This window comes from Musa acuminata, unplaced genomic scaffold, assembly GCF_036884655.1.
Source record: "Musa acuminata AAA Group cultivar baxijiao unplaced genomic scaffold, Cavendish_Baxijiao_AAA HiC_scaffold_390, whole genome shotgun sequence".
NCBI classification, from domain to species: domain Eukaryota; kingdom Viridiplantae; phylum Streptophyta; class Magnoliopsida; order Zingiberales; family Musaceae; genus Musa; species Musa acuminata.
The window spans coordinates 1,388-15,259 of record NW_027020640.1 but is presented as its reverse complement, the minus strand read 5'-3'; the positions used below and the strand labels follow the sequence as shown (position 1 = coordinate 15,259).

General features: G+C 38.7%; 1 pseudogene; it reads left to right on the top strand.

Annotated features, from left to right (window-relative positions):
- Positions 1-8,927: 8,927 nt before the first annotated feature.
- Positions 8,928-13,604, top strand: LOC135658317 (probable protein phosphatase 2C 59; annotated as a pseudogene).
- The last annotated feature ends 268 nt before the right edge of the window (positions 13,605-13,872 follow it).

The window sequence follows — 13,872 nt, the reverse complement described above, 5'->3', positions numbered from 1 at the left end:
TTTCAATGTATTATTTCATTTCTATATAGACATAACATGTTATAAGACGATTTTATTTTCCTACTAAGGACAGGTAGGGTGATTCCCTTTGAGGATTAACAGGTTATAAGACATGACGATCGGATAGTTATTATATCTATTATTGGATAGAACGTGTGTTATGATTGAGTCGGTACTAAGAGGGGGGGTGAATTAGTGCTTTCGTTAAAATCACTGGTTTTAAAAATTTTGTTCGATGAAAAATCGTATCGAAAAAATATTAACTTGGAAAGCGTACGGAAGCTTAGTGAAAGTATGAATTTAGTTTGCAATAAAGGTAAATAGTAAGAAGTAAATTCAAACCAGATTTTTATAGTAGTTCGGTTATCGTGATCTACGTCCACTTCTGATTGCTCTTTCGTTGAGACCACCGGCTTCCATTACCGAAGATCAACTACCCGTACAACTCAATTCTCTTTTTGACAAGTTGAGGAGAGAACCTTTACACCCCCACTTACTCCTCTCTTAAATAAAAATCAACCTTAGACTATAGAAGGAGAACTCTCATAAGATTACAACAGAATTTATCTTTGTTTTTGTTCTCAATTCTTGTGTGATCTGAACAGGGATGATAAAGGTATTTATAGGCTCCAAACAGATTAAAAATTGAAGCCTAAAAGTGTCTCATTCTCAATTTTTAGGATATTGGCGGTACCACCACTTGACAGAGCCTCGGAGACTAGGCTCTAGTGGTAACATCGCTTGATAGCTTTTATGGCCGATGATACCACTGCCAACTTTGGGCGGTACCATCGACTGGACCTCCTCGGAGGTTGAGCTTCAAGTGGTTCTATCACCCACCATGGGTGGTGCCACTGCCTAGCATGGTTCTAAGTGGCTGAGTGGGTATTCCATTCGACCCAACTCAGCCCTAACTTATGCCTAATTATCCCCTAATTGAGTTGACCTAATTACATTCTAAATTGACTCAATTAGACTCTAAACTAACTCAATCTAGACATAGTCGATTACAAGCGAATCCTATGTTGTCCGACATGTCATTGGTTCATCTGACACTTCGTCCAATCCTTCGATGTATTGCCCAATCGACATGTTGATTCTTGCAACTTCCAATCTCCTTGGCGTAAAGTCTGATCCTTCAACCCGATGCCTAAATTCATGACACGAAGCCTTCTACCGACACGTCGATCGATCCTCCAGCCGACGTCCAATCTTCTAATATGTTCTCTTTGGCCTAACGTTTGATTTCTCCTACTTTAATCAATTTGCCTTTTATGATCGAAGCTAGTCCTGCGTTACTTAAATGCATATTAGATCACAAACACATCAATTGATTTCATCATCAAAATCCGAGATTCAACAACATGTCCTTACTTTGACGAGTAAGAGATACTATTATTTATGTTGTTAGGAGTGTAATATGGATTTATTTTCATTCACTATTGTGAGTTTATAAAGGTTCCTCCGAGTATGCCTTCGAGCATTTGATATATGTCAATATGATGATTAACTTTTGAATATATATTTATTTTATAGTTGCCTTATAAAGGTTCCTCCTCGTATTACGGAATTTTTTTACTTTATTTTAAAATTTTAAAGTAACCAACCAATAATACTATACCAAATTTCAATTGAGAACAAATATTCCTTTAACTAGGGCTAGTTGAATTTTATTTTTGAGTTATTTTTGAGTTAGTATCACTATATTTCTAAATAAAACCTATGACTACTTTTAATTTATATTTTGATAAATAAAAAATTATAATAAATATTTATTATTTATATATATTAATAATGTGATATTTATTTATTTGACTTTTGATATATGGAATGATGTTATAATCCAATGAAAAAAATCCTAAATGTGGTAATATTCTTTCTTGTATAATGTAACAATTTATAACTAAAAAATTAATATAAATAAAATATTCCTGACTAAATTCATCATTTCGGCTTCTCGTTATCCAAGAAACAAAGATAAATTATTGTATATTGGTCATCATGCATAATTTGATTTAGTTACCTCATTTGAATAGACAACATAACATTCTAATCATCAAGTTATCGTTGAATCTGTAAAATTTTACAATCAAAATCAGAAATAAGCATTTTATGGGGAGGAATCATGGTTTAGAATTTATGTAACAACTTGGGTAATAATGACATAAATATAAAAAGACAAAGGTTCGCTACTTTAATAGCTCTAAGGTCAATTTTCAGAATGAATGAATGAAAGCATATCGAGGGATAATAAATAATTTATCATAAGTTTTTTTTTTTTAATTTTTATTTTAATTATCACTAAAGGACTTTTACCCTAGATTTGTACCTCCAAAACAACAATCTCCTATGTCGATAGAATATTCTCTTAAACGTTGGCTAATTGTAAAAAATTGTTTGCCCATGAGAGATAATTTGGGGAATAAAAGTTCAATTAAGATTTTAGGAAGAATTTTATAATTTAAATTATATAATAACATTGATTAAAAACCACTTATAACTTTATGAGTCTTGCATCAGTAAAAGAAAAAGAAAAACTTTAGTCAATCATCAATAAGCATACACCTATGATGAAAATGATGAAATTAAAATCAGTTGGACCATTATGATATTCCAACATCCACTAAATAATTCAATTATGTAGTCATCTAGATCGAGTCTTTTTTACCAAAATCCATAGATCTTAGAAAATCTTAAATTTACTTATATTCAAAGGGTATGAAAAGTTAAGATTAGAAATTATATGTAGAGTAGGCCAAGTTTGAGCAATCGATTAATTCCAAAAATTGGAGTAAAAGACACAACTTCGACCCTAATTTGATCATCCTTGTAACAAATCTCACTATCTTCCCGAATACATTGGATTTTGCTTTTGTCCTACACTCATGTAAGTCACATTGCGATAAGATTTGGTGTTATGGTCACCCCTCATTTGTCCATTTTGTTCGTATCATAATCTACCATCTCAAATTAATTTATCTAAAAATGGTTTGAAGTGGATTGATTCTTAAGACTCTTAATTAAGGCTCATATTGGCATTCTTAACTTGGAAGTCTTCAATTTACTCGAGTGTCGAATGTTCTTTTTTCAAGATTCCTTAAAAATTAGCAATTCTATAAATTAAAAATACCCTTAAACATTCAAAATCAGTAGTAAAATAATCCCTCACACAACTATTGTATCTTTAGCATCCTTATGTTTATCTGAAAATTTTGAAACTAAAAATGGCTTTTTTTTTCAGATGATTATTTTCTTTATTTGAATTATGAAAAAGTAGTGATCAGAGGCAACGTGAGCAATTTAATGATCTTTTCACTATCTATTGATCTTAGTGATAACTAAGGCTCTTAATTCAAATCAATTTTATCATTTACTTGGCAAGTTAGATATCATGGATAATGTCTAACAGAGGAGAGTGCTTAGAAGGATCACACTAAATCTAATAATTAACTACTATTTTCATATGATGTCTGAAATGGTAATATTAAATGTAATTACTTATTGTCATTTTCACAAAAATATATGAAGATGATATGTTTTTAGCTTTAATGTAATACAATAAATATGAATATATATATATATATAATATACTATATATATATATATATATATATATATATATATATATATATATATATATATATATATATATATATAATTTCATGGAAAGAGTCCATGAATATGGTAATCGGTCCTCGAAACATTTCTCAGTTTCAGATGATGAAAGTTCGATATCTTCTCACACTAAGAGTCATCGGCCTTCTCTATTCTCTATATAATGGACAGTTGTACTTTTCCAAATCTCTGATGGTTGGAATGGATGGTATGCTCAATAGCAGTCATAGCATCAACCTCGGAAGTAGCGGTCGTCCCCTTCCCGATAACCTGCTGGCAGAGATCCTCTCCTACCTCCCAGCAAAGACCTTCTTTAGGCTCCTCTCTGTTTGCAAGACCTTTCGCCAGCTCTCATCAGATTCTCATTTTCTCCTTTCACAGACGTACCACAACAATGTCATCTCCGGCTTCTTTCCCCACATCCGCAACATTCCTGGGCCCTTCTTCCTCATTGACCCCTACGCCGGTGTGCCCAGAAGCAGCCTCGAATTCTTGTCCTACAGGAAAGTCGTAATCCTTGGGTCAGCGGGTGGCCTCGTCTTTGTCTTGCATAACAAAGATGATGCCTTATGCGTCTACAACCCGGCCCGTGGGACTCGGTGCCAGCTGCCCTCCCCGCCGAGCAAGTATTGGACATGGGGCGGCATCGGCATCGCGGTGAGATTCATGAACGATGGAGATGGGGTGACGAAAAGCTACAAGTTGGTCTACCTTTCACGGACCCCAGAAGGGAGCTCGTTGCACCGCTGTCAGGTCTATGACTCGTCTGCGAGGGTGTGGACGATGGACAAGGAACTCGACTTCGGTCGGATGGAACTACATTTGGAGCACCCGGTGGTCTGCGACGACGTCGTATTCTGGGCATCGTCACATTCGAAATCGTACGAGAGGATCGACCACTATGTCGTCGCCTTTGATGTGAGGAAGGAGCGCACGCAGATCATCCCTCTGCCGAAAGAAGCAGCCGTCGCCTACTTGGACACGATCGGAATAGGCAAGTGGGAGGGGAAGTCGCTGTGCCTAATCCATTACGAAATGTGTACTTGGGTGATCGGACTGTGGCTGCTGAGGAAGACAAACGACGGTCCGCCAGGATGGGTAAGGGTGCATGAGGTGAGCTTGGGCCAGATAGGGTTCAGGGAACCCCCCAACGTGAGCTGCGTCGTGCTGAGAGAGGTGGCGATGACCACGTCACTTGTTTTCACCGTAGATAGCGAGGCATATAGCTATGATATAAAGGATGGAGAACTCAAGAAGCTGGGATCGCTGGGATGCAGTTACCCACTATTGATCCCTTACTCTAATACGCTTCGGCCATGCGGTGAAGAAGAGGAACTGTTCGTAGATAAGAGAAGAGAAGTTGAATGAAAATTTTTGTCTTTCATGTGTCCAATGCTACGATTAAATATCATGAAATAGAGGGTTTTCTGTTAGTAGAATTTTCTGCCATTGTGAATGAAACAGCAAGAAATGATTTCTTGGGAGACAATATTAAAATTGTTACGAGAAGGTATAACATATCATAGACAGGTTCTGCAAAGTAAACAGGTTGTGCAAGAAAAAGTTCACATGTCCTGAAAGAGAAGAGGATTGTTTAGTTGATTCATATGCATGCATGCATGCATGCGTTCCCTGTCGAGCAACAACATCTTGTCATTCGGCAACTATAACCAATCTGCACTCTATACAACGTCGGCAACGAATTCATATGCTTTGAAATTTAAGAAAAAAAAGAAATATAACATACTAAATAATACTTACCGCATGCTTTAAGTCATAAAAGGAACCTCTGCATTATTCTCATCTTCATCTCTCTTTTTTTTTTTTTTTTTTTTGCCCTTAATTGCCAATATTACAGTTTCTCCTTTCTTTTTTTTTTTTTCTTCTCAACCTCGTCCACAATCGTCATTGTCCTCTTTTTTCAACCTTACCTGCACACGTTTAGATTAAAAAAGTTAGGATTTATGTTAAAAGAAAAGAAAATACTAATATGAGCTATGAGTTATTAAAGCATTATGGGCTGAACTAATGCGCTATGTGCCCAACAGATAAGAATCTTTAATGGAATTATATCTGTAGTTAGATTTGGAAAGGCAAAAAACTCATGCAACTTCATAATTAGATCACTCATCGTCGGTTAATTCAGTGGTCAGATCTCAGGAAGTCTTGTCCGGCAAAAAAAAGTACCGAAATCTTGATTCAAATGGGATGATGCTAAAACCCCGAACACCAAGTAACCTCTGCTTCCTTTTCCCTCTTTTTTTCTCGATACGTTAGATGTCATGTGTTAGTGCAAACAACTTTACGCCGTGGCCTCGGGGCCGACGCGGTTTGTTCTGGGTCCGAATGGCGGGGATCTCCCAGGGGGGTTCCTCGGGACTGTAGAGGTCGCCGGCTCGGGTCGGTTCGGTCGTGGAGGGGGGTCGCCGTTTCCTCTGGGAAGGGGCTCCTCGCCTGTGCGTCCGGTGAGAGGCGCCTCGTCTTCGTTCCTGCACACAGGTCGGGTCGGAAGCTCGGCCTGACCCTTCCAACGATCAAGTTAGTGATGTGGAGTGGAGTGGTTTTGAGGGTGTTTTTGTGTTGTCCTCTCCCTCCTTTTCTCCCTTGGCATGCAAGGGTTTTTATAGTGAAGGTGGTGCGTAGGACTGCTAGCAGGGAGCAGGATCGAACTCCCGGTAGCGTCTGACACTAGTGTTGGCGTCACGTGAGGGGCTGGGCTCCTGTAGGATAGTGACGTGCCTCGGTTGGCGTTCTGGTCTTGTTTGACCAGGTGTTGTCAGGTCAACCGAGGGGCGATGCGTCATCCGAGACAGCTGACGTCAGCCCGAGTCTTATCGCCATTATTACCCTCATCATATTCCCCCCCCAATGGAAGTTATGCGTCGGTTGCCGTAAGGCGAGTCCGAGGCATGGCTTCGGTTCTAAGGAACCGTCTCTGTCGGGCGAAGGCCGGTTCATTGCCAGGGGTGTGGGAATCATGGAGCTTGACAATTGACGAGGGTTGGATGTGCAGTGGTGGCTCTGGGTGGCCGAGGAACCTCAAGTAGTGGTTCGTCGGTCAAGTTGGGCTTGGTTGTAGGGGTGGTAGGCCCCTCAGGCGGGCAGGCCGCGCAGGAGTGGTCTCGGGCAGCATGGGGTCGAGGAGCTCTCGGGCAGGCAGTGGCCGAGGAGCTACTTAGGCGGGCAGGCCGCGCAGAGGAAGTCTCGGGCAAGCTGTGGCCGAGGAGGTCTCGGGTAGGCTGTGGCCGAGGAGGTCTCGGGCAGTATGCCCTCCTTCTAGCGCCAAAATGTTACGGGGAACAACTGTATGCCGTGGCCTCGGGGCCGACGCGGCTTGGTTCGGGTCCGAATGCGCGGGGATCCGACGCGGCGCTCCTCGGGACAACTGGGGTGGCCGGTCACGGCGGTCCGAATGGGACGTAGCGTGGGGGGTGAAGCCTCGTCGTGGTGACTGGGAGATGCGACCTTGCCTTCGTTCCTGCACACAGGTCGGGTCGGAAGCTCGGCCCGACCCCTCCGACGATCAAGTCAGATGATGTGGAAGGGAGTTTTCTGCCGTGGAGAAGTCCCCCCTTTCGTTTAGAACTCGGGGGTATTTATAGGGTAGTTTAGCGTTACCTGATGTGCCCGCCTGTGGGAGGCAGGATCGTACCTCTGACGACGTCTGACGCTGTTACTAACGTTGCGTGGAGAACCGGACTGTCGCAGGGTATGGGCGAGGGTCGGTCGTCGTCCTCTCCTGTCGTGGTCAAGTGCACGGGGTCGGAAGTCGTTGCCTGATAGTGGATGACGTCAGCGCGTGTCGAGTCAGCGTTATTGCCTTCCTCATTGGGCAGAGTGGCGCCCAGGTGGGGCAGTCGTCGTGACACGTCATGTCGCCATTATTACCCCTATCATCATGGATAATGTCTTACTGAGGTTTTCATATGATATCTCAAATGGTAATTTTAAATGTAATTACTATTTATCATTTTCATAAAAATATATGAAGAATGATATTTTTTTCACTTTATTTTAATACAATAAATATGAAATATATATAGTTTCATGGTCAGAGTTTATGAATATGGTAATCGGTCCTTAAAGAAGAAAGTTGTGTCGATAGAAGACGCAGAGGATGACAAGAACATGTGTATATATATACATACAAGCACGGTGGTGGGACGCGGAAACTTAAATAAGAAAGCCGTAAGGGAGGTGCCGCGGGCGAGCGAACCACCACCGCTTACTTAGCATATAAATCAATATATACACATATTGATTTTAAAAAAAGAAACTTCTCATTTTTCAGATTTTTAATAGCGCTTAATTTTTTGCTTAATCCTTGAAATATCCAATTATCTACCCTTTTTTTTTTTTTCTTTTTTTCCTTTTTCTGTGGACTAGTTGGATGAATCGATCCAATTATAGTATTTTCAGTAATACTAAGAAACAATCGTCAATGCAATAAAAAATATAGTTATAATATTTTATATTATGAAAAATACTATAACATAAAATAAAAATACTGTAAAAAATAATATTTTCAAAATAATTATATTTATAAATATATTATATTATATTATTTTTTGGGTATTACTAAAATACTATAACATCGTATTAAAAATATTGTAATCGGTATTAGGTTAAAAAAAAAATTGATGTCGGAAAATTTCTGAAAACGTGAGACTCTTTTATGGAGAAAAAAAAAAAAGAGAGAATTCCCTCACATTCATATGCATTAAATTGCTGTTCGAGGGGCAAATGACAATCGACTTACAGAGATTGACCGAGTCAATAAATATGAAAATTGTTGTGTTTATATATAATACCACCAAATTAATGCAACAGGGAATTTGCATCGCATTCATCCTCACTAAAAATTGGTGGATTGAGGCGTTGACTTGCCAACTGCCTGAGTCATTTCGATCCTCGCCACAGCTTCCGATCGAAGTCAACGACGTGCTCGTCTTCCCCACATGGATTTCATCGGTAATCCCCCAGAAAAAAAGCTCTATCATGTTAATATACTATGCTCGAGAAAATGTCGGTGTTCATCACGTTAATTCCATCGGGAATTAAGCTGCATTATATTATGCTTCCTCCCGATATATATATATATATCTCATAAGAAATGGAATAATCATGCATCGAAAAGAACACCCAAACAAGCGACAAGTATAACGATGGCATGCGGTTACGTGATGGCAACCACTTAAGCAATGCAAGCACGCAAAGGAAAGATAGAAGTGACCTCTCACACACAAATGTATGATTTATTACAACCATTTTTTGTCCTTTTAAGTTTTGATTGTTATTATAGCATTGTTATGTATGCTCATATATTGCTAATTAGATCTTCGATTTAGTCAATTAAACTTAATTAATTATACTTTAACGCTCAATTAAAGTTATTTTTCTTGAGACATGTGTATTTATTTATCTATTTATTTTCGGTACCAAATGGAGACCTAAGCATATCCATTCATACATTTTAACTTCTACTCAAAACCCACCGCCTACCCCCCACCATTAATCCGTTGTTTCCTCCCTCGACGTTTCTTCCCCGTTGCCAGCGATCGAAACCAGTGCTCGGCGTCTCCTCTCTCTCTCTCTCTCTGTCTCTCGGTGAAGGATCTCTTCATCTGCCCTCTTTTCTTTTTGGAGTTCGAGATTGCTTCCGTTGATCGACGTGGTAAACGTTTGTGGGGGGGAGGGGGTATCGGATGTCGATTGCAGGGGGTGAATTTGGTCGCGGTGGGGATCGACGGCTGATTCGAGTGTGAGGAAATCGGGCATGGGTTTCTTTCCAGGCTGATTGGATCGGCCTTCTTGTTTCGGTGGTTTCGGTGGGATCTTCCCTCACTTTGATCTTTGTTTGGGGGGCGAATATTTCGGAGGGAAGATGGGGTATTTGAACTCCATCAGTGGGCTTCAAGCAGACGGTGCTCCGGTCAGCGGGGGAGGACTCAGGTCTCGTTCGTTTATTCCTTGTGAAGTCGTATTAAGGCTTACGATATTCTTTTCTAGATTTGTTTATGTTTCGTATCTCGTGCGATTTTCGAGCTGATCTTATGCTAGCATTCGCTTCATATATTTTGAGTTCTAATTCGAAGACAAACTAGCTAGTTATTGGAAGAGATTTATTTATTTATTTATTTTTTATGTATAAACAGTCGTTTATTCCTTAATAATTCAATATAAGTTAGATCCTTAATAATTGACAAACAAGTTATGAGATGGTTCGTCAGATATGGATGTGTGAACTTACATGGGAAACATGGTTCTTTTACGCTGAATAAACTCATAGAACTGCTTCCTATCTGTTAATTGTGGTTCTTGAATCTGCAGTTGAATATGTTGCCTAAAGTAGGCTGTAAAGAAACATCCTACTCTTGCGTGTCAATCTAACATTAAAACTCATGCTTATTTCTTTCAAGACAGTCAAGATGGGAAGTTTGGTTATGGGTATGCAAGCTGTCCGGGGAAAAGATCTTCGATGGAAGACTTCTATGAGACGCGAATTGACAGCGTTGATGGAGAAATTGTTGGCTTGTTTGGGGTCTTTGATGGTAAAATTTCTGCAGTATTTTGTTGTCTTTGTTATGTTTAGAATGTCTTATCTTTTTTTTTTTTTGTATTTGCAAATTTTTGGTAAAACTGACATAGAAAACCCATTCATTAACTTGCTTCTTTCAATCCTTTTCTAGGGTAAATTTCTCTCGTGGAGAGTTGCTTATACATTCAATATCCTAACGTTAGACTTTGATGCTTTGATGAGTGGTTATGTAGGTCATGGCGGTGCCCAAGTAGCAGAGTATGTTAAACAAAACCTCTTCAGCAACTTACTCAGGCATCCAAAGTTCATTACCGATACAAAATCAGCTATAGGTGGTGCTGATTTGCATTTTGTACTATGAAAGAGCTTTTAGAGAACAATAATATTTGGCTTATGAAATTCATCTGTGCTGTTACCTTCAGCTGATGCATACAACCACACGGACGCAGAATTTTTGAAATCTGAGAACAGCCAGAACCGAGAGGCGGGTTCAACTGCATCAACAGCTGTCCTTGTTGGTGATCGTTTGCTCGTTGCAAATGTTGGGGACTCTAGAGCTGTCATATGTAGAGGAGGAGATGGTAGGCCCCTCATCCTTAAATCAGTTCTCTTATCATCAATTATGTGTAACGGATTTCTGTACTTAATCTAGAACTAAACCGGCTCAATTTAGATGGAGTTTACTGCATTTTTTTTTACTAACTGTATTCTGACAACCCAACCTATTTAAGAGCAATATTTAGAATGTGACACCAGTGACATCTAGGTTCTTAGGATATATGTAGGTTCTAGACCAACAAAGTTTTTTGGCCTTCTCTTGATCCTGCCAAATGCTATAGTAGCTCTGTGTGTCTCTGGTGTACTGAACACATTGAAACAAATAATCATATAGTTTCAGATTCTTCAAAAATATAGTAATATAAAAAAGTATAGACAGGAAGGAGAAAGAGAACATATTCCTGTTTGGATTCACAGAATTTAAGCCTGAAATTGGAGAATTGAACCTGCGAAAAAATCTTCAGAAATGGCTGAAACTGCACACTTATGGTGATAAATGAGGATTTAAATTGTTGATGATGGATGAGGTGCTAAAGTTCATTACGCTCTCGTATTGCATGTACTCTTTTTGAAATGAGATTTGAAGATTAATAGTTTACTAGCAAGTTAAACAGGATTGGAAACTTAATATTAAGTTATCCAATTTTTACACAGCATTATTTAAAGAATAATAATCACTTTTTTATGCTACTTCTATAAGCCATTGCACTTAATGTCTTTATGACTTATCGATGCTACAGTGGTTTCATAGCTACATACTTTTGGTGAAATTGTATACTAATAGTTTAGTCATGTTATCTTGTCTTTAATGTATGATCTAAGAACTATTTTTTGTTCATCGCTTGAGTGTTGTTCCTTGATGAAACTTTCCATTTAGCGCTGTACATAGTAGGTTTTGGTACCACTTTAGATGTATGACATGTCTTGGAATCTACAAATGGGATTTTTATTGGTGTGATTTATTATTCTACGGTCTTTTATCCTCCAGTCCACATTTTGTTGGTTATATTTCTTGCATTCTGGAATTGACCCTTGTCAAAACCATCTAATCGTAGACTTCGACGATCGGGAGTTTAACTATTCACGCCAATGACAAAACAGGATGACAATGGAAGTTGATGTTTCCTTAATCCTGAAGCTTGTCATAAGCATATTTCTCCATTATTTGTTTTGTTCAGTGTTAAAGAATATATTTTTTATATGGAACTTTAGGTAGATATTATTGTGTCTCCATTATTTTTTCTTGCCAAATTTACATATTTTTTATCAAAAATCATCCCTCATGTATGTAGAGCTTGGTATTTAACATTTTACATATTTCCATAATCATTATCCGTGATCTACCATTTGCTTTTGTTTGGATGTTTGCTTGCCCATTTGTTCATCTCATGGTTCAATTACTATATGTGGTCATCTTTAGTTTGAGATTATTGCCTTCTAACTAGATTCAAATTTCTGATTGATTTATGAATGGCAATAAACAGTACTGTGTGGTGCTGTTGACATACTTGTTGTCATTGAATCCTGTTGTTTATGTTTGTTCTTATGCCCGTTGAGGTTGTTCTGTATTCTTTATAAGATATCCATGCAATCTCTTCTCATTTCAATTGATTGGGTCGAAAAATCAATCTAGAATTTGTTGCATCACTCGATCCAGTTATCTTGAAAATTGTAACTAATAAAGACTTTTTATTTAGCATATTAAAAGCTGCTTGTGGTTCTAATTTTCGTTGTTTTTTTTTTCCCACTTTTTCTTTGTTAAATCGAGTTTGGCATCTCAACTTGTGCTCAATTAATACAAAAGTTTATGTATTCTATGAACCTCTTGATACAAACATCTGATTCTTGGTTTTTCAGTGGCATCAGTTGCAACAAGTCCTTTTCTGAGGCAAACAGTTGTGCCAATTTCTTGTAGAGCACCCATTTTACTTGCAAGTTCTGTTTCTTGGTTCTTACAATATATTGCAAAAGCAATTTTCTGATCATGATAGAGTAGTTGACCAAACGAACTTCTGGGTGCTTCATAATTTAGAGAAAAAAGTCTTTTGTTCCCCATATGGTAAGTTTTGCTTCTAGTTTGTGCAGTAGATTGCAACGGCAATTCTTCTGATTGCTTGGTAATTTAGAGAAAGAAACCTTTTGTCCCTCGTGCATCATGGTCAAAAGCCAGTTCTTGGTACTTTGAACAACAGAGACCTGGCAAATCAACCTGTTGTGGTACTTGGTTGATGTGAGCTCTCATAATTAAACCAATCACTCTATTTTGATGGTGATAATATGGAGATGATTTTCTCTGGATGTGCTTGAAGGTTCTGTTTTTAACAAATTCAGTATCTGAAATAGAATACAATCACCAGAATCTTGTATTGAATTATTGATTGAGCCTCTTAAAAGTTTAGTTCTTTACTAGGAACTCGGCTCACGCTATTTTTTGTAACTTTTGCAGCTATAGCTGTCTCAAGGGATCACAAGCCTGACCAAACAGATGAGAGAGCAAAGGATTGAGGATGCTGGGGGCTTTGTAATGTGGGCTGGTACTTGATCTCCTCCATCATTTTTTATCAGTTTAGATCATTTCGTTATATAAATACTGATCAACTGTAACTGCAGGGACATGGCGTGTCGGTGGTGTTCTTGCCGTTTCTCGTGCATTTGGTGATAGGCACCTGAAACAGTTTGTTGTCGCAGATCCAGAAATTCATGTTTGATCTCTGACCTATCACTTTATTCCTACAATGTTATTGTCTTCAAGACTCGAGACATATCATCATCTGACAGTAATGCCTTTGACTGCTTCGACTACTGTTGAATGCAGGTGGAAGCGGTTGATGGATCTCTCGAATTCCTCATCCTTGCAAGTGACTGATTGTGGGATGTTGTCACGAACGAATGAGGTATACTTTAAAAGAAGAAAATAACAAAAAACAAAAAAAAAAGTAGGTACCTGAAATATCATCTCCGAAGATTGAACCCTTTCTTTTTCATTTGGTTCCAAATTCAGGAGGCGGTGGTAGCTATTGTCAAACCCCTACAAGATCCAGAACAAGCAGCAAAGAAACTGTTACAGGAGGCCTATCAAAGGGGTAGTTCTGACAACATCACTTGGTGTCGTGGTACAGTTTCTTGGCTAGCCTTGATAACACAACCGAGCAGCAATAGGT